At 41.2% G+C, this 20,943-nt stretch overlaps 2 long non-coding RNA genes across 2 annotated transcripts in view; one reads left to right on the top strand and one right to left on the bottom strand.

Moving 5' to 3' along the window:
• Window positions 1-2,551: 2,551 nt before the first annotated feature.
• On the bottom strand, window positions 2,552-5,690 carry LOC144282915 (uncharacterized). The gene is made up of 3 exons (XR_013351330.1): window positions 5,537-5,690; window positions 4,656-4,930; window positions 2,552-2,644 (listed from the first exon to the last, which is right to left on the bottom strand). It is a non-coding gene; the product is annotated as an uncharacterized LOC144282915 (long non-coding RNA).
• The window catches only part of LOC144282913 (uncharacterized), a 59,542-nt gene continuing 43,244 nt past the window's right edge, over window positions 4,646-20,943 (top strand). The window contains exon 1 of the long non-coding RNA XR_013351328.1: window positions 4,646-4,758. This is a non-coding gene — a long non-coding RNA (uncharacterized LOC144282913). The remainder of the gene's footprint in view (window positions 4,759-20,943) is intronic.

Below are 20,943 nucleotides of genomic sequence, written 5' to 3'. Positions count from 1 at the left end.
TTTGTTCATAAAAATTTCAGTGATTTGATTAAATTTAAGAATTATCCTTGGAATTATGATTGAAAACACTATGTTGCATTTATAGGTTTATACTAAGACTTTGATAACAAAACTATAAATCAATTTTCAAAAGTTATGTGCAAGTCATAATTATACATATTCCCATTTAGGGACATAATAGATCTTGTCATTTGTTCAGGGCTAGTTTTATATCCTCCCAATAAGATTTAGCAACATTTTCCATATTAGTCCTGGACCATTTGACAAATGTCTAGATATCTTAGAGATTTACCACAACTGTGAATGGATTTTTTTCTTCATTTCTAGCTTTTTGTTAATCTAGAGAAAATCTATTTTTGGACACAAGCATGTAAATGTTCTTCACTATAAGACATTAAAGTTAGGTTAAAAAACCAGAAACAAAGCCAAACCCCCAAAATTTCAGTGAGATCTCCAGGTTTTTCTGGATTTATGGTTATGCAGTTATAGTGTCTATAAATAAAGATGGTCTCCCTTTCAAATATTTGTTCTGAGTATTTTTGTTATCTTATGCTTGTTACTACTTCTTATAGTCTTTATATAATAGCAAGTACTATAGCTACCAGAGCTTTGAGATTTTAAGGGCAATTTCATTAAAGCCCAGGACCAGAAGTCCTTTTAATCCTGGTTTAAACAATTTTTGTTAGGAATCACTGCTGACTTGTATGAAATACCAGTTTGATAGCCATTAATCTAGTTTTCATGTAATTCATTGCATTACCAGGTTAGAATTCCTGATGTTGAATTTTTGTATTCTTGGTCTAAAACAGACTTGTTCATTGTCTGGAATGTTGCAAGTTGGCTTCCATGGAAATGGGCTCCAAGATGGAGAATTATATACAGCAAGAACTGATGATCCATCTAGGTCCAGAGCTCCCCACGGGGCTGGAAGTCCAACTTCTCCTGTCCAATACTCTTTCTTCACTCTATCAGAATCGTTGGTTTGAGGCAAGGAGGCTGGTTTGTGCCCCTTACAATCCTGGAGTGGGGGGTGGCGGGGAATGTAACCTTAAACCTTGGTGAAGTAACACTCTTCAGCCAAGGTCAATGCAAAGAGGGACATAGCTGAGAGCCACCACCAGCACTCCCATCAGCGGGAGCAATTCGTCAATGAAAGGGGTGAGATCATAATGGGGCATTATGTCACTACTAAAAATGACATTTTGATGGCTACAGTGTTCTATCATTTACGATCATTATACTATCTATATTTTTGATTCTCAGAAAGTGCACTTAGTAAGGTTCCCTGAGATACAGAAAACTATCAAAGTCCATTTCTGGTATTGGAGATCCTAAATGAGCTCACCTAGGAGGCTGCGCATAAATGAGAAAGGAGACCAAGGAGCAGAGCTTGAGGCTGATGCGTGAAGGCTGGGCAAAGGGAGAGGACACACAGTGAAGAGGCGGGGAAGGGAGGAGGAAAGTAGGAGAGGGGTGTGGAGTTCCAGATGTGCCACCATGGCTGTCATTTTCCCATGTGAGAGGAGCATTATGGGGAAATTTTCTTCCTCGCTCCAGATGCTTCCTTCTAGGTAGAGTTCAGTGAACATGAACTCCTGGCTTTGTCCCAGGTCTTCATGCATTTTGCATCAGTGAGAAATTTGAATGGTAAATTTGGGAATAAGTCATGCATGCTCAGTTGGCCCCTTCCTTCTTTGCTCCTCTGGGCACCATCCTTCCAGGGAGAACACCAGGCTCTCCTACACTTCCAGGATGGAGTGGGTGTATTTACTTAACTTGGGACTGTGAAGTAGCAGCTTTGTCACTGACAAAGGCAAAGCTAGAGGTTGTAACTTCTTGTTAGAGCCAGAAGTGTTTGCTGAGCCAGCCATCTTCTGACTCCTTCATTGGCATGCTGCAACCATCTGAAATGGGTGGATAACCAGGTGGGGCGTTATTAGGTGCTCCATCAGAAAGCCCGGGTACAGAAGCCCGGCACTGAGGGGGGTACTTGGCAGGATGAGCACTGGGAATTATGCTATGTTTTGGCAAATTGAACTCCAATTTAAAAAAAGCCCAGTACAGATCTAGTGTGTTTTTCCTACTCTTATAATGAAACTCACTTCAAGCTTCTGTGATAGTAGACTCCAGACTTCTTAGTTTAGTAATGGCAATTTCAGTTCTAGCATATTTGACATTATTATTCTCTGAACAATGGATATCTTCTGAAAACTTAAGTATTGGAATCCCTGGGTGGCTTAGTGGTTTAGCACCCGTCTTTGGCCCAGAGCGTGATCCTGGAGACCCGGGATCGAGTTCCACATCAGGCTCCCTGCATGGAGCCTGCCTGCTTCTCCCTCTGCCCGTGTTTGTCTCTGTCTCATGAATAAGTGACATCTTTGGAAATAAAAGTATTAATACTATGTTTAGCTTGTAGACATGTGGAATTAAGGATTCTATTCATGCATGATCAGATTTACTACTTGCAACAATACTGTGATTTACTGGCTATAAGTAACTCATTTATAGCAATATAATTGGCCAAAATATGGTCATTTTTTATACTACTTTCCTGTTTGGAAGAAAGGTCTCCAGGAAACCACTTCTAAGCCATACGTGACTGTGCTGGTCTTGCCCCCATCGATGAACAGTAGAAAGCACTGCACTTTATTGTGAAAGACAGTATTAGCAAAGATGAAGGATAACCAGTACTTTAAACCCACTTAAGACAAAACAAATGCCCAACTCTCTGGGCTTAAAAAAACAAAACAAAAAACAACAACAACAAAAGCAAAAACAAAAAACCCCCTCACTTCACCTACATGTTACTTAAAAGGATAAACTACTGAGTTTCTTAGGTCTTTAACCTTCCATTTTGATTTCAGGGCAATACAAAGGTGGCACGGAAAGACTGATTCCAGGCACAGTATAAAATGAAATTGCTATTTTTTTATATTGATAAGTGATGATCCAATTTGCAATAAGGAGAAAATAGCTAATGCTAAATTAACACGTTCAGTATACCTAGATTCATAGGAAAGATATATTGGAGCATAGTTAGGCATTCTTAGCGCTCTGAATTTGTGACTGCCTTTCCCAAATTCTATCAAACTAACCAGTCTGATAAGGTAGTGAAGATTCTAGCACTAGTGTCCTCTTGGGAGGAAGACAATGGTTGCAGCAGAAATTACTGCAGAGTCTGTATTGAAAGGGACATTCCCTTCCCACTCTTATGAATGGAGAACCTCCACAGACCTAGGAAGGCCTCAGGGGGGAAAAAATAGAAGGTTAGCCTGAATGAACAAATATTCAAAGACCTCACGGGAAAAACTTAACATTTGTGAAGTTTTTTTTTTTAATCGGGAGCAAAAAGAGCCACGTTAGCTTATTGCTTATCTGTTGCTGTGTAATCAACCATCCCAAAGCTCAGTGACTTAAAACAAGGAGGCATTATGCTCTCTCATGGTCCTGTGGGTTGACTGGTCTCAGCTGGGTGCCCTTGCTTGGGGGGTTGCTGTTGTATCTGTATAGTTGTGATTAGTATAAACCAGAGGCCAGCATAACTGAAGACTCCATAGGTATTCGAGTTCTAATCCCCAACGGGTAGCATCGGGCCAGGTAAGTCTTTGCAATGGGGCTGTCCTGGGCAGTACGCCTCGCTCAGCAGCATCACTGGCTTTTATCTGCTGGATGCCAGGAGCAAGGTCTTCCACCTTGTATGTGACCAAGACTGTCTCCAGACATAGCCAAATGTCCTGTGTTAGAGATACTAATCCACCTATTTCCCATCCCAATTAACTACAGGGAAGAGTCCTAATGATGTACTCTCCAGTGTGTCAGGCATTGTAATCCTCTACTTATACCCAATCACATATAGCTGACTAGGTTTCAAACTAGAGCCAATCCAATAACTCCTTTGAATCCATAGCTTCCCCCAAAGAAGTCTTTCCACTGGCTCGTGTCTACAGAGTACACTTAACTACTTCTGGGCTGGTGTCATCCGATTCGAGATTTTATGTTTATACAAAGTGTTCATTTTAATGTGTCTCAGTTTTTTACCCTAGATTTCCATTCTGAGCATCTGCTTAAGATCGTTTGCAGTAACAAGTATCTTAAAGTTGCATCTAGAAGTAAATCTAGAAGTCCTGTTGCCTTTCCCTCCCTTACTTCCCCCATTCCTTTGCCAGGATTTCCCGGGATCTTCCAAATACGTGGTACATTATCAAACACATTAACGCTTTGGGCAACCAGGGCTTAAAAGGCTTGGATAACTCTGGGAGCTAACATAGAACATGAGCTCACGAGTATTCCACTCAAGTAGCTGAGGCAGTGGGGTATTTGTACACAATGGTCAGACCCAGGCTAGGGTGGCTTCAGGATGTGAATCCTCAGGCATTTTCAGGCCTGTGTGCAAGTAGAGTGGCCTCCAGTGGCCAGGAAAAGCCGTCAGATGAAGACAGAAGGATGGTGGCAGCAACCACACATACAATGGGAAGGACCCCGAGGGGCACTGCTGGCATCTGCTTGTGGTGAAACCTGGAGTCCTCACTGCTGGAAACTGGGGCTAACTAAGCACTTCTGGAACCCTCTGAGGGAACCACTTAGAAGGTGCCATATGAGGCACAGAATAGGAGAATTCTAATATTCCAATCACACTCTGGCCAGAGGGTAATTACCTTAGCAACTCTAGATTGGTGCCTGAGCCAAAGTAGAAGTAGAAGTGGACTCACAGGTCTTCATCCTGGGGGAGAAAGCAAGGTAGATGGTGGTGCAATGGAGGTGGGCAGTTGTTGGGCCACACACGTAGGTAGCTGCTGACACCAGGAGTGTGTGAAGTGGGACAGACTACTAAATCCAATGCCGTACACGTAGGTCTTTTGAAGTCTTTGGGTTCTTTCTTCTACATGAGAGGTTCTGGCATCCTCACTTAATGTAGGCCAACACTGAACTCCTGTTTAGACAAATAATGGATTTACTCCTACTTGAGACTACACAGTCCACCTGAACCTCTATAGTAAGGGCTCTATCACTGATGATCTTGGACCAATGTAATTCCATTTCTTCTTCCCTAGTTTAACACCCTTATAACCTATTCCCATACACACCCTTAGGTTTCAGCTGATATAACTACCCAAAGTTGCAATTCTGACAGTGTGTAAGCTATTGCTCCCTATCCTCCACTATTGTTCCCTTGGTGTGTTTGGATGTAATGGTCTAGGTGTCCACCAATCCTTAATTCCTCTAGAGTCCCCACGAGGTAACTTCCTCAGGTCAAGTCAGTATAGGATCTCTAGGCAAGGGGAGGAGGGGCTGCTTTGACAGAAGTGGCACTCCATGGGATTTGGAGGTTTGTGATTGAGAATAGGATCCTGGAAATTGGAGAGGATTTGAGTGCATTGGCCTTTCACATAAAATCCCTGATGTGAATATGAAGTTTTGTAGTTGTTTTGCCACTTGAAGACTAAAAAACTGAGTTCTTATATACTGACCCTATAGCTGTAAGAGAAGATACATTCTTTTAGGAAAGTCTTAAAAACTCCGATGCTCTGAATCTCACCGGATTTTCAGTGCCTTGCACCAAAAAAAGGTCTGAGTGTCATTTTTTGTTCTGGAAGCTCTATCAGTACAATTTGAAGTAGCCACCTCAATTTCTGGCATCAAATGCCATGTAATTCAGGATAGAAAGTCACCAGAATGTTTTCCTGTATGTGAGTCTGATATTTGTTGCTTGAAATACCTACAGTGAGGTATAAGGAACAAGATTAGAGGGACATCTTCCAGACTCTCTGCTACAGATAAGTGCTTCTCTCCAGAATTCAAGTCCCCACGAATGTCACTCCAAAAGTAACAGCTCTTCCAGAGGGTAACAGAATATGAGAGGATGCCGCTCAAGCTTGCATATTTGGCAAGCGCGCGCACTAGAGGTAAAGAAATGTGTTGTTTCACTTTTCCAGGCTTGCAGAATAGAGTTGCCAGAGTTACCTTGCCTCCGGGGTTCTAGATTTATATTCTGCTAACGAGAAATAGTTATTAGTTATCGAGCCCCCAAGACACAAGGGAGAGCAAAACAAACAACTACCAGCACAAAAATAGTTTTAAGTTTGTTTTGGGGAAAGAAATCAATGACTATGTTCCTGCATTTGTTGGCTTTAAAATGTGGAAATTCTACAGTGGTGGTGGCTGCAGTGGGGAAGGAGGAGATATCCCAATTTTAGCAAGGAAATTGGATAGGAAGAGAATGTTTTTTACTGAAGAACTTTGATCTTGGACTTGGATTTGTTCAAAATATATGTAGAGATAATTGGGTTAAAATTAGTGCGTGGCAATTGCAAAGTTTCAAAAGTAATTGTCTGGAAAGATGCCTTCTCAACAATCAATTATGATACTTAATTGGAGACACGAAATTTCCATTGCTAAATTTGTCAGACAGTTATTTTAGAATCCCTTATTTATAATACGTTTGTATCTTGGCCAAGTTGGATGCTGGAGAAATCTTAGAGTTTCTTCACTATTTACTGAGATCAGTGATTCATGGCTTCCAAGTATCCTAGAATGAATAAACTGATAATCCAATTTTAAATATAAAGGCATAGGCTTTAGCTTAAATTTTTAGTTCTCTTAGGAAAAATTCTTTCCTACAACAATTAGACTTGGACTTAGAAGCTTTTGGGTTCAGCATAAGCAAAAACAAGTGTTTCTAAGCCTTAAACTCGTACTTGAGGCTATGGGTCTTCCAGTGGAAAGGAGGTAGAGGAGGAATGGGCAGTTCAGTTCTCTTTACCTTTCAGAAATCTCAGATTTATGCTATTTAGTATGTCTTTGATTAAATGGGAAAGAGATTAGAAATATGTAGTGTAATACAAGTGGGAAATTTAAAGTTTCACTGACAGCAACATCTGTCAAACTTGACGACAGCATTGGGGAAAATGTTTTTTTTGTAGTAAAGTGCTAATAGGCTTTCATAATTGAATGGCAATTCATGTTTCCCATCTATCTACAAGATTGCTAATGCAAAGTTGAGCTATAGCTATGCTCTACTATGAGCCATATAAAAATATAAATATTATTCAGTAAGAGATTTAGAGGTTTGCACTAAAGTTGAAATAACAGCCAATGATGTAGATTTCAGAATTTGAATTTCTATAAGAAACTCAGGTTTATATACATTACTTCCTTTGTTATTAGAAGTATGTTGATAGACCTTTTGTACATGGTCCTGCCAAAGATGCCATTGGGTTATAGTATTTTTTGTGGACTTTTACATATTAAACAAGCCTAGTTCACCTGAACTTTGGGTAATTTTTAAGATAGCAACTTTTGCTGATTAAAATTTTTCCATCTTCCCATATTCCCTCCTCCAGAGGACACTGAGAAATTGTGGTTTAACACCAGAATTTCCTGTGAAAAAAGTAACATATTTGAAATAGTGGATTTTGTTCACGATGTGGGATAATCTGTAGATAACTGTTCCAGAAGCTTCAGAAATGCCAATGTCATTTTTAAATTTTTAATTTTTAAATTTTTAAAAAGATTTATTCGGGAGAGACAGGCAGAGGGAGAAGCAGGCTTCTTGTGGGGAGCCCAAATGCAGGACTCGATCCTAGGACCCTGGGATCACACCCTGAGCCAAAGGCAGACGCTCAACTACTGAGCCACTCAGATGCCCCCGCCAAAGTCACTTTTAAAAAAATGCAACTTTTGGGACCAAAAGCAACCATCGCAGGAGATCCTTTCTTTGAGGAACATCCTCTGAAAATTTATTCTTCTAGAAGAGCAGTGAGAACACCGGCAGAAAGGTATCAAATTCCCCCCCCCCCTTTTTTAAAGAGCTTTTGAGATCAAAGGCTTATAACAATCTGAGGAGATTTAAGAAAGCTGGCTCCATCTCAGGGGCAGCAGTGAGCTTCAGTGCATTTTCCCCATCCCCTTCTCTCCCTAGCCTCAAGGTAGCCCAAGCACTGAGAGCTTTACCAGAATGGTGGCTGTGAGGACAGAAGCCACTGGAGGAAATAGTTTGGAGCTTCCCCACAGCCCTATCCAGTTGGGAATTTCACTATTTGGTCTGAAACACCAGAAAGCTCCATTCTCAGGATTGTGACTAATTCCCTACCAGAGTGTTTGTTGATAATCAGTGGCAATTGTGAACCGATATCTGAGGCATTACCAGTTGAGGATAATAAGTTTTTGTTTTTGCATGAGGCTTTAAGAGAAAGGTTTGGGAATGAGAGGTCTATAGGATGATTTTAAAAGCTCCAAGAGCTTAAGAGCTTCCTGGGAATCTAGATGGTCACACAGGTGAGAGCTGTGGCATACCCAGAGAAGACCCAAGAGGACCCTAATCTCTCACCTCTAGTTGACCTTAGCCCTGTGCTAACAGGAGGCGAAGGCTGAGGAAAAGTTGTACATTGCCACCAAAGCATTGATGGCTTGATCCACCACACAAATATTCACTTAACAAGATCTGGAAGACTTATGGGCTCAGGCATTTAAAGAAATCTGTCCAATTATTAGCTGATTGGTGGCTGCACATGACAGCTTAGTGAAGCCTGGCTCAAATAGTGCTTATTTTACAAATTTAATCCAAGAAAGAACAGCAGGCACAGCAACAAAAAAAGCAACAAAACTAGGGGGAGAGGAAGATCTGACTTCCAGTTAACATGTCCAATTGAACAAAAAATTATGAGACTCGCCAGTAAGTATGAACCATATATAAGGAAAAGGTAGCTGACAAACGGTACCAGAGGAAGCAAAGAGGTCAGACATACTAGATGTCGGCTGTTGTAAATATATTTAAAGACCAAAAAACAGAACAAGAATGAGAACAAGGTTTTCTATTGTGGAAATAAAAGTTAAAAGAACCAAATTATGGAGTTGAGAAATAACTGAAAAAGATTACCCACTGCTGAGCTCTTGGTAAGGTTGTAGAAGCATCAAGCAGACTTGAAGACTGCGACTGAGATTACCCAGTTTAATTCACTCAGTGAAGCTCTAAAGTCTCCAACTATTACTGTCAGAATGTCTATTTCTCCTGAGTTCTATCAGTTTAATATATTTTGTCATTAGAGTTCTAAGTGTATTTTTGCATTGAACTTTTAATGGACATGTTGTGTCTTTGTCTCTTATAACCTTTGACTTAAAGCTATTTCGCCTGATATTAGTATAGCCACTCTTGCTCGATTTTGGTTACTATTTCAAAGTGAAAGAATAGAAACTGATTTCGCGCAATCTATTTAGGTCTTTGGATTTAAAGGGATTCTCTTGTAGATACCATTTAGTTGGACTTAACTCCATTCTGCCAATCTTTTTACTGGGGATTTTCTTTTTAAATATTTGAGAACATCCATAAGAGTGCGCATGAGCATGTGAGTAGGGGGAAGAGCAGAGGGAGAACCTGATGCAGGGCTCCATCCCACAATCCAAGAGATCATGACTTGAACCAGAACCAAACCAAGAGTTGGGTGGCTTAGTTGGTTGAGCATCCAAGTGCCCCTTATTGGAGTTTAGCCTATTCACATTTAAATTAATTACTGATAAGGAGAGACTTGTCGTTTTCCTTTGAGCTTTTTAATTATTTTTTATTGGTGTTCAATTTGCCAACATACAGAACACCTAGTGCTCATCCCGTCAAGTGCCCCCCTCAGTGCCTGTCACCCATTCACCCCCACCCTCCTCTCCTACCACCCCTAGGTCATTTCCCCAGAGTCTTCATGTTCTGTCTCCCTTTCTGATATTTCCTACACATTTCTTCTCCCTTCCCTTCTATTCCCTTTTACTATTATTTATATTCCCCAAATGAATGAGACCATATAATGTTTGTCCTTCTCCGGTTGACTTATTTCACTCAGAATACCCTCCAGTTCCATCCATGTTGAAGCAAATGGGGGGTATTTGTCATTTCTAATGGCTGAGGAATATTCCATTGTATACATAAACCACATATTTAGACAGTCTTCAATAAATGGTGCTGGGAAAATTGGACATCCACATACAGAAGAATGAAACTAGACTACTCTCTTGCACCATATACAAAGAAACTCAAAATGGATGAAAGAACTAAATGTGAGACAAGATTCCATCAAGATCCTAGAGAACACAGGCAACACACCCTTTTTGAACTCGGCCACAGTAACTTCTTGCACGATACATCCACGAAGGCAAGAGAAACAAAAGCAAAAATGAACTATTGGGACTTCATCAAGATAAGAAGCTTTTGCACAGCACAGGATACTGTCAACAAAACTCAAAGACAACCTACAGAATGGGAGAAGATATTTGCAAATGACATATCAGATAAAGGGCTAGTTTCCAAGATCTATAAAGAACTTATTAAACTCAACAGCAAAGAAACAATCCAATCACGAAATGGGCAAAAGACATGAACAGAAATCTCACAGAGGAAGACAGACATGGCCAACACTCACATGAGAAAATGCTCTGCATCACTTGCCACCAGGGAAATACAAATCAAAACCACAATGAGATCCCACCTCACACCAGTGAGAATGGGGAAAATTAACAAGGCAGGAAACCACAAATGGAGAGGATTCGGAGAAAAGGGAACCCTCTTGCACTGTGGATGGGAATGTGAACTGGCGCAGCCACTCTGGAGAACTGTGGAGGTTCCTCAGAGTTAAAAATGGACCTGCCCTATGACCCAGCAATTGCACTGCTGGGGATTTACCCCAAAGATACAGATGCAATGAAATGCGAGGACACCTGCACCCAGATGTTTCTAGCAGCAATGTCCACAATAGCCAAACTGGAGCTTTTGATTTTATAGTACAACGTTGGAATTTCTCATTTCCTTTTGTGTTTATTTTGTAATAGTTTTGGGATTACCATGGGGATTAATTTGGCATTCTAGTGATATGACATTCTAATTTGAATTTATACTGGTTTAACTTCAATAGTATACAAAAGTTTTGTTCCCTTTGGGCTGTTCCCCTACTTCCTTTTGGTTGTTGTGGTCACAAAATTACATCTTTAATACTTATCTAGGGGCACACATTGTAATTTAAGCAATGAGTACATTTATATATGTAGAAAATGTAGAGTCACAAACCATTGTTATAACACTAGCTTTCATAGTTACCCATTCACCTTTAAGATCTTTATAGGACCTTGGGTTACAGTCTAGTGTCCTTTCATTTTATCTTACAGGACAGATCTTGGCTGCAAACTTTAGCTTTTGGCTTTCTGAAAAGGTCTTTATGCCTTTTGGAGGATAGTTTTGCTAGGTATAGGATTCTTGGCTTCGAAATTCAAAAAAGCTGTGAGGAGAAAAGCCCTACAAAAAAACAAAACAAAACACACACCACCCCACACAAAACTATCAGCCCACTGCTTTTATCTTCTAGTTTTCTGTGGAAAAAAAATCTGATCTTATTTTGAACATTTGTTTAAAAAGATATGTACCCGTGTTCATTGCAACCTTACAATAGCCAAGTATGGAAGCAGTCCAAGTGTCCACTTGATAGCTGAATGGATAAAGATGTATATATACCTAATGGATTATTACTCAACCATAAGAATGGAACATTGCAGTTTAAAACAGCATAGCATTATACTCTAGTTCCATCTAAGTGAAAGGAGTTAGAAAAATATCACAGGATTTTACTCATGAGGAACAAGAGACACCCCTCCTCTCCAGCCAAAAAAAAAAAAAAAAGTCAGCATTTTTAAATACATAGAACAAACTGGTCATTGCCGGAGGGAAGGTGGGTGGGTAGATAGGTGAAATAAAAGAATTAACATTATGATGAGCACTGAGAACCTATGGAATTAAATATTTTATACTTGAAACTAATGTTAACTATCCTTCAAGTACTGCACATAAATGCTTATAGCAATTTTTTCCAACGGCCAAAAACTGGAAGCAACTATAATATTAAGTAAATGAACAGTGTTCTATCCATACAATAGAATATTACTGAGAAATAAAGGATCAAGCCACAAAAAGGCATGGAGTAACTTTAAGTACATATTGCTAAGTTAAAGAAGCCAACCTTGAAAGGACCATAGGATCCCAGTTATAAGATTAAGATACTATAGATACAGTAAGAATATTAATGGTTTCTAGTTTGGGGGAAGGGAGAGGAAGAGGTGGAAAAGGATTTTGTGGGAAGTGCAACTATTCCATAGGATACTGGTGGATGCATGTTTGTCAAAACCTGTAGAACTTTAAAACAGGTAGTAAATCTAGGTACACAAGTCAGAAAGTCACTTGAGAGGTTAGAAGAGCCTGGGCAAGGTAGCAGACAAGAATCTTAGTATAGGTGTATGAAGCCCTCTCTGGAGAGGACAAGGGGAAAGGTCATGACCCAAATACCACAGATGGAGGCTTTAAGGATCAAGGAAAAAGGAACAGCATAGGAATATGCTCTAGTCAAAGTGGTTTCCCATAGGGGTATATGTCACAATCCTAATGCTGCTACACATGTACTAGAAGTGAACAGTTAAATGGACAGTGAGTGGTGGGAGCTATATTTCTCGCCAGATTTCCGGCCACCAGGGTATACAAGACCAAGAGGCAGGGGAGGATAGGCAAGAATGGCACAGACCCTTATATTTCACAGTAGGTTTGTTCATGATTAGCATATTGGAACATGATGAAATAGAGCATGGAAAGCTGAAGGTGTTTGGGGCAAATAATCAGGTCTTCGAGTAGAATTACTGAGATAGGTGGGAATCATGTACAGGCAAAGTTTTAGTTGTTTCCCTTTCCATTTGTCTCCTGGACAACCATGATGGGACGCCTGGGTGGGATGGTGGTTGAATGTCTGTCTTTGGCTCAGGGCGTGATCCTGGAGTCCCAGGGATTGAGTTCCACCATCAGGCTCCCTGCATGGAGCCTGCTTCTCCCTCTGCCTATGTCTGTCTGTCTGTGTCTCTCATGAATAAATAAAATACTAAAAGGAAAAAAAAAAAAAAAAGGAAAGGGCAACATGTTGTATATCCTGAGTGAGGGCTTAGTAAAATTTAAGATGCCCCAATTATTGAAAATTAGGAGGTCTCCAGTTGATTTCTCTGGTCCTAGGATGCATCCCAGTGCCTGCCTCTCTATATTGCTGATGTTTAAAGTTGGAGTCATGAGCCTATACTTCATAGTCCAGGGTGGTCTTGACCATCCATGTGATCAGTACCAAGGAGATGTGGCAGAGAAGGACAGCTTCTAGGGGGTTAGACTTATCTGAGTCCCTCCCCCCTTGCTGGAACAGAGCCAGCCGTGAAATCACCATCTGTCAGCATAGCCTCTGATCCTAGGTTCTCGTACATATCTAGAGGCATAAATCTGGGTTTGTTATTGGTATTTTTTAAAAATTAAAATGTTGGTTTGAGGAAAGCACTGTGAGAAGCTGCAGAAATCCTATCTTCATTGCCTTATAAAAAATATAGGATGCCAAGTTTAAATGAGAAGCGATTTTTTTATAGCATGATTATGTCTCATGTAATATTTGGGACATTCACTTCTATTAAAACAGCTGTTTTTCTGAAATTCAAGTTTTACTGAGCACTATTTTATCTGGCAACCCTTTTGAAAGTAGATTATGAAACAAGCAAATAAGTCAACAAGTGGAACTTGTAGTTCAGAATAGTGTGGAGTAAAACATGCAGAAACCCATATGACCTTCTGAGTCCAAAGGGCTATGCTAAAATGGACACTTCTATTTAGCATCAAGTATATTGGACATTCTATTAATGTGGACCAAATTTAAGTGAATATAAAGAAAATACAAGCCAGTGAGGTACAGCATGAATTGGTGATCAATTCCCTACAATCAAAAATCTCCACTTGGAATGGGGCTTTTTCATCCTACTAGTCTCTTTCTAGCTTTTAAGTTTGGCTTGGACTCCTTGTCAGGCCACATATCCAGCCTTCTGTTATTTTTTAAACAAATTCCAAACAGTCAACATAGTACAGTGAGTACGTTCTTTAGAAGGGATATAGCAACATGCAAAAAGCTGGGGATGAAGCTGTGTTCTGTTGGGTGTTAAGTCTGGAAATAAGCAAGTCTGTAGATAACAGGCCTTCAACTCCACAGTAGAACCCTGTAAGCTAGGCTCACTGCATGAAATCAGGGCTGTAGGAAATGCAGGTTGTTTTTTTTTTTTTTTTTAGAACTATCACCATGGGGGCCCTTTCAACATTTACACTGAGCCTTAATATACAGGACCTCCCCAGCCATACTCAACCAGTTCCAGTTCTTATTCACTCCAGCTGTTCTCCCTCCCTTACTCTGTCTCATGCTAGAGAGGTCACAACACAATGAATCCCCCTCCCATCTAAGTTCAGAGATGGAAGTCAACCTTTTTGCAGGTACTTGAAATACCTACAGGGCTTGTCACAACTGACTAGGCCCCACTCGCAGTTTGATTCAGCAGGTATGGGATAGGGCCCATGAGCCTGCATTTCTAGAACATTCCCAGAAGATGCTGATGCTGGTGGCCTGGGGACCGCATTTTGAGAACCACCACTCTAAGCTTTACCATTCCTGTCAATCCACTTATCTCCAGGGAGGAGATCCTGATCATTTGACTGGTAAGCAATTCGCCTTCAAAAGATCCATTCCATAAACCCTCCTTCCAAGGAGGGCTTCTGGTAGCAACTGCCTTGCATTTATTATCCCAGAAACCTAAGATACATGCAAGTGGTTTATGAAGCAAAGTGCTTCCATAAGGAAGTAACAAGGGAGTGGGGATGAGCAGCATAAGAAAGAGGAAGCCAAGCAAGAATAAGATTTCACATAAAGCGCCATTGTAGTGGCTGTTACTCATGCCCCACATGTACAAGGGGCAGAGTCCAGGAGATTTCAGCCACAAGTTTCTAGTTGTCCTCTCCCAGTGGGGTCAAATATTTAGCTCTCCCAGTAATGTGTGAACGTTCACATGGAACCAGGGCAACTCATGTGAGCCTTGGCATCCAGATTTTTTTTTTAATCGGTGGTAGGCCTGGGATGCCTACTTCTGGGTGTAGTACCTAGCCTTCTCCAGAGGTCAAGCTGATACCTCATGGCCCTAGTCCCCCATAAGTCACATTGTTAACAGACTGTTTCACGTGGCTCATGGGCTCCAAGTAAATAACAAACCACTCATGCGGCAGAACATCCCAAGGTGTCAGATTCTTAGGAGCCAGGCAGGGGCCAAACTCTTATTTAGAACATGTAGGGAGTAGACAACTCTGTACTGGGTTAATCTTTCAGTACATCCGTACAATTCCTCAAAGCTGAAGCACTGGTTTGCAGGCAATACTGGTTCTCAGGCCCATGGCAGTATTAATTACAATCCATCCTTTTTATACTTAAAACCCACTTGTTTGAATGGTACACCCCTATAGATAGGTTCAGCCTTGAAGTATACTGCATCAGGGGGTGGTCACTCAAAAGGCTTCCAAGTAGGCATGCCTCCCATTTGCCAGCACTCCCAGTGACCCTATTGTGGTTTTGTATTTCTTCCTGATCCTACATCTCTGGGACTTAGAGTTACTGGTTCCCAAAAGGCACATGCTTGCATCAAGGGACAAGCAAAGACCTACTTTAAAAATGAGCTATGGTTGCTGCCTCAGCCCTCAAGGCCCCTTGAGTTAGCAGGCCAGCAGACAAGGACATCGTCTTGACAGAGGTAATTGGCTTTAGTCACCAGGAAGAAGCAGGGTTGCTCTTATACAGCGGGATAGGAGACAACCTATTTGTGGGTTTCTTGGTGATCTGATTTGATGATAAAGTACACAGCATCCAAGCCTGAGAAATACAGGATTTCAGCTCAGGTCCAGGAGAGAGGAGGACCTTGTCATGCCACCAGGGAATCCACCAAAACCCGCAGAGGTATATAAGGGTAAGATAAATCTGGAACAGAGGAAGGGGCCACTATGTACCAGTTGAAACCCCAACAGAACTCCTTCACAGGATTTGTCTTTCCAGTCTTTAGTTTCCTCAGGAAGAAACCTACTTGAATTTAGGGAAACTCCCTCTAGAAGTTATTCCAAGAAGTGGCTCTGGGTGATGCAGAGGCTATAGTGGACATGGGTATATGTTACCCACATTCCTCTTTAGATGCAAAGAGCTGGTCTCTCCCCCCACCCCAGCCACTTGAAGTGCTACGTGAGAAAAATTCTGTACTCTATGGGATTGCCTCAAAGATCTACTTAGCTAAGGGCCAAGCACCATTCCCAGGGACACATTCCAGTGGAGTTGAGAGCTCTGAATCACCCCAAGATGCTTGAGAGGACCAGGCCTTTATGTTCCTAAGTGATTAACTTCTCCGCCCAGTCCTGCTGGATCACTCCTTTTATAGACCTTGCTCCCGATAGCACTCCATAGTATGCTTTTCTGTATATTCAACTCCCTCTCAAAAGCTGCTTCCTGAAAAGCTCAGTCTACAACAGCTTTCACCGTTAAAGACTATGGCCAGACTACTTCAACCTCCTAAGCTCAGGCTGTAATAATTTCCCCCCAGATAGAGAACCTGTACTCCCAAAAACACTGCATAGAGTGCAGATATCTCCTATTCAGGAATGATCCACAACAGAAGCTACAACAGTGACCAAAGAGGCTTCACCCTGGCATAAGAGAATAAAGAGACCTGGTCTTCAGAGATTCTGGTGTGAAGGAGAAGGAGACCATTACTGCCAAAGAATAGATGGCTCCTGCTGACCAAGCATCTCCAGCCCCCCTCTAAGACCAATACAATTAAAGAGGGGTCAATTGGTTTACTGGAAGTCTACTCTTCATTCTTAAGTCCTGATATTAAATCAGATCTGAAAAGATGGACAGCATCTGACCTTTTTCAGTGTCTGGGGAATTTCCCAGGCAATCTCAGTATGGGTCATGACTGCATCCATCTGATACTGCTATTGAGCCAAAACTTTACTATCAGCTCATTAAGGTTGAGAGTTGAAGCCAGTTCCACCAAAATCATCTATTATGCACACATAGTCCTGCCAAACACATCTTCTAATACTCCTAGCTGTTCTAGAAGTATGATTATGTGGTTTTAACATCTTGGTTTTACTGATAGATCCTTTGAGTACACAATAGTTCATTCAGATGGATCCTATATAGCTCTCCAGTTGATCTCCCAGAAGACATTTCGAAGTTATGAAATTTAACAAAATTCACCATTTTAAAATATACGATTCCATGGCATTTAGATATCCACAATTTTGTGCAGCCATCACTGCTCTCCAGTTCCATAATGTTTACGTCATCCCTAATAGGGAACCCATACCAATGATTTCTTTACATGGAGTTACGGTCTAATGTCCTTTAAGTCTGAAGGACTGTTTAGGATTTGTGTTTTTTGTTTTTTTTGTGGGCTAACTAATGACAGACCTTCTCAGTTTTTATCTGGAAATACTAATCTGACTTTGTTTTGGAGGATAGTTTTGTCAGATATAGAATTCTTTGACAGGGCTTTTTTCTTCCTTCCCTTCAGTACTTTAAGTATTATCCTTCAGCCTTCTGGCCTTCTTAATCTAATGAGAGTTGTTGATCTTACTGGAGGATACCCTTGTACATGATGAGTGGATTCTGTCCTTGGTCTTGAAAATTTGATAATACATCTTGATACGGATTTGTTTGGGTTTATCCTCCTTGGGCTTCATTGAACTTTTTGAATAGATTTTTTTTTCTTCATCACATTTGGGGGTACTTTGGTCCTATTTCTCAAAATAGTGTTCGTGCTCCTTGCTCTTAGTATGCTTGAGCAAAGAATCAAGCAGGCCTGAAGGTTGACCAGGTATTTCTTATGGTTCCTACATATCTGAGACTGAGATTAGGCTTTCAAGAGATTTCCATGAAGCACTTGCTTGATTCAAGATAGAACAAGACCAATTCTACTACTCACTCCTCTTCATCTGAGGAAGATGCTAACACTTGAGTTTTCCCCTCCCTCTAAAGATACCATTTTAATGCAAAAAGACAGAAAAATCCACCTCTAGCTCTACGATCCATTAGGATCAGCTCCTACTCTGCATTGTGGGCAATATTTAAAGAGGCCTTTTTAATACCTACTACCTTCAATCCTTAGTGGAAATACATGGTCAATCCTCCACCATGTTCCTTGAATCCTCCTGTCAAGTTCTATGCACCCTGGGCTGACATCCTGAATCTTCTTTGGAGGCAGCCCTTGGGCTGCAGAACCCACATTGTCTAACATGGTAAGCTTAGAATTAACAGCTCACCAGAGGTACTCTAAGTGACTAGTAAGTGTCAGGAGTATACATAACCCATATTTCTCAGTCCAGGATAATTCTGAAGTCTGTTTTATACTAATTCCTAAAGCTTTTCTGGAGAATTAGTCTCATTTATCTGCATAGCAGCTGGTTTATTAGGAACCTCCGTGTCCTGCTTGCTGTCACCTCTTTCTATATCACCTCCCTGATTTCTTTGCCAGCACTTCTTCCCACTCAAAGTAAGCCCTTGTCTCAAAGTCTTATATCTTAGGACCTGATTAGGGGGGAATCCAGTAGAGACCATGGAATAAATTTTGCTGAAATACAGTAAAATATTTGATGCTGGCTATTGATAGAACTAATGTCTGATCTTTAAGGCAAAAACCTTTCTTCAAGTGTCACATGTGGTGAACTAGGTAGGAAAAGCCAAAGGAAAATTGCTTCTGCTCAAGAGTGTTACCAAAACTCAGGTTTGATTGCAAGTGAATTAGAATGGCATCAGTCATTACTGTAGAAGCAGCAGACTTGGAGTGGAAGGGGCCTACCCCAGCTAAGATTTATTGAGTTTATACAACTTGTATAGAGGCAAAGGGAAGATTTTGAGGGGGAAGGTGTTACAGCTAACCAAAGCCTACTCCTCGCAACCCCATTAAGTCATGTTGCCCTCCTAGGCTTCCCTTCACTCTAGAGCAGAAGCCTTGTCCATCTTGTTCACGGATGCATCCCTTACACTTAGTGCCTTGGTAGGTAGATTCATTAGCCATTTGGTTAATTGATCCAAGAAGTCAATTGTGTAGACGACCAGAAATATTAGAATTTCCCAGGGGAAGGGGAATGCTAGACTCCGCATGAAGGTAAAGAGGGACATGGTATCTTTTCACCAGCTTGTGGCAAAACACTGCTTTCAGAAGGCTCCTCACTTACCTGAAAGAGCAAAGATCTAAAACCGGGCATCAAGCAGTGTTGCTTTTGGTAACAGCCACATAGCTAAGCTGATGGCCAGGGAAGGTAGTGTTGAAAGCTTCAGCTGAAGACCTCCAGTGTCAGGTTTGCCTTTGTTCTAGCACATACATACCCAGTCCCCCTCACCTACTTGAGGGGCTGGTATAAGCTATTCCCCATTGGAAGTAAACTCTAGACACGATCATTCGTGTTTGAAGCTCAATGGCTCATTCATGGATTAGATGCTTAAGTGATCAGAAGGTCAGTTGTCGTGGTCTTACATTCATGTGTTCTTAAAGCTCATGTGGCAATCAGACTAAGGCTCCTATAGAAAATTTTTACTGTTCCTAGCACTGATCCTCGTATTCTGTTTTTGTTCTTCCCAATGCTGCATTTTATAAACAAAATTATTCAGTGCCATCTATCCTAGTGGCAGAAACTACCCTTAGGGCCAAGCTTGGTCTCTCCCCAAAATGTATTGGTCTACTCATTCACCCTGGAAACAACCTTAGGAGTCCATTAGCTCCACCAACCCCATAAAACAGCATATTATACTAGACTCTGACCTCACAGAAAAGCCTGGATGTTACTGGAAAATTCCTAGAGACCTATATATTCTTAAGTGGCCTGAGACTTAGGTTTCAAAGCCAAAATGTTTTTAATTTGGGATGACACTGGGTTATAGACTTTTTTGATAAGACTAATAGTACCACCACCTCTTCAACATTTCAGAATAAGGATGCTAAAGCCTTTAAATATGGTGGTCTTATTCAAGAGTCACATTAACCCATCTTATGGAGTAGGAGGGAGACTGTGGCATACAGGCAGAGGGTTGTATACTATTGTTTGAGAACCACCATTTTGGCAAACATCCCCTGATATCACCCTTATGGACACTGAATTCTAAAGTGCTAGTTGCAAAGACCATGAAACCAGAATAGGACCCAGGCTGTGACCATCATAAAAGGACTTTTAGGAATGTCCTCCAATTAAGCTACAGGCAAGGTGTTAGGACCATAGCATTTTCTACTCCATGAGAGAGGGCTTTAGTATATATGATAGTATCCTCTTACCTAAGTGGATCATCTCTAAGATTTTTACTTATGGGCCATTCTCCACTGCTGTAGTTCAAATTTTCAACTAGGAACACAAGACCTCATCTAGAGTATTTAGACTTGGCATGGGTGATGGCTAACTATGTTCACTTAATTGGGTCACTGGGTGCCTAGATATTTGGTCAAGTATTATTCTGGGGGGTAACCGTAAGCATTTTTGGAGGAGATTAACACAAATTGGTGAAATAAGTAAAGCAGAGTGGATGAAGGCCATTCACACTAAAGAGGGCTGTTAAAGACCTGAGTGTAAAAGACTGACCCTCTCTGGGAGATAATTCTTCCTGCCTTGCCTTCACAGAGGGAGGTCAGTTTTTCTGGTTTTGGACTCAGACTGGAACATTGGCTCTTCTTGGATCTTGAGCCTCCTGGCCTTATGGATGGGAACCACACGATTAGCTCTCATGGGTATATAGCTTACTAAGTCACCCTGCAGATTTTGGGACTTGTCCACCGCCACACAATTGCATGATCCAGCTTTTTATCTGATTTATCCCGTTTCCTCAGAGAACCTGAACACAGCAAGTCTAGTTAGTGGCATTTCCCAGGAGTTCAGTTAGCATTCCAGCAGGATGCCCATCACATCATTAGCTTTCAGTCACTTAGTATCCTCCATATCTACTCTATCATCCATGGAGGAGACTTGATAAAACCCCAGGAGGTCATCCTTGTATACAGGTGCAGGAAACCTAGCATCACAATCTGGGAGATTAGCCCAAGTGTACCAGGTCTGTGGTAAAT

The sequence above is a fragment of the Canis aureus genome, chromosome 14 (assembly GCF_053574225.1).
Source record: "Canis aureus isolate CA01 chromosome 14, VMU_Caureus_v.1.0, whole genome shotgun sequence".
In the NCBI taxonomy this organism is placed as follows: domain Eukaryota; kingdom Metazoa; phylum Chordata; class Mammalia; order Carnivora; family Canidae; genus Canis; species Canis aureus.
The sequence above is the reverse complement of the archived record's forward strand: the minus strand, read 5'-3'. Positions and strand labels throughout refer to the sequence as shown.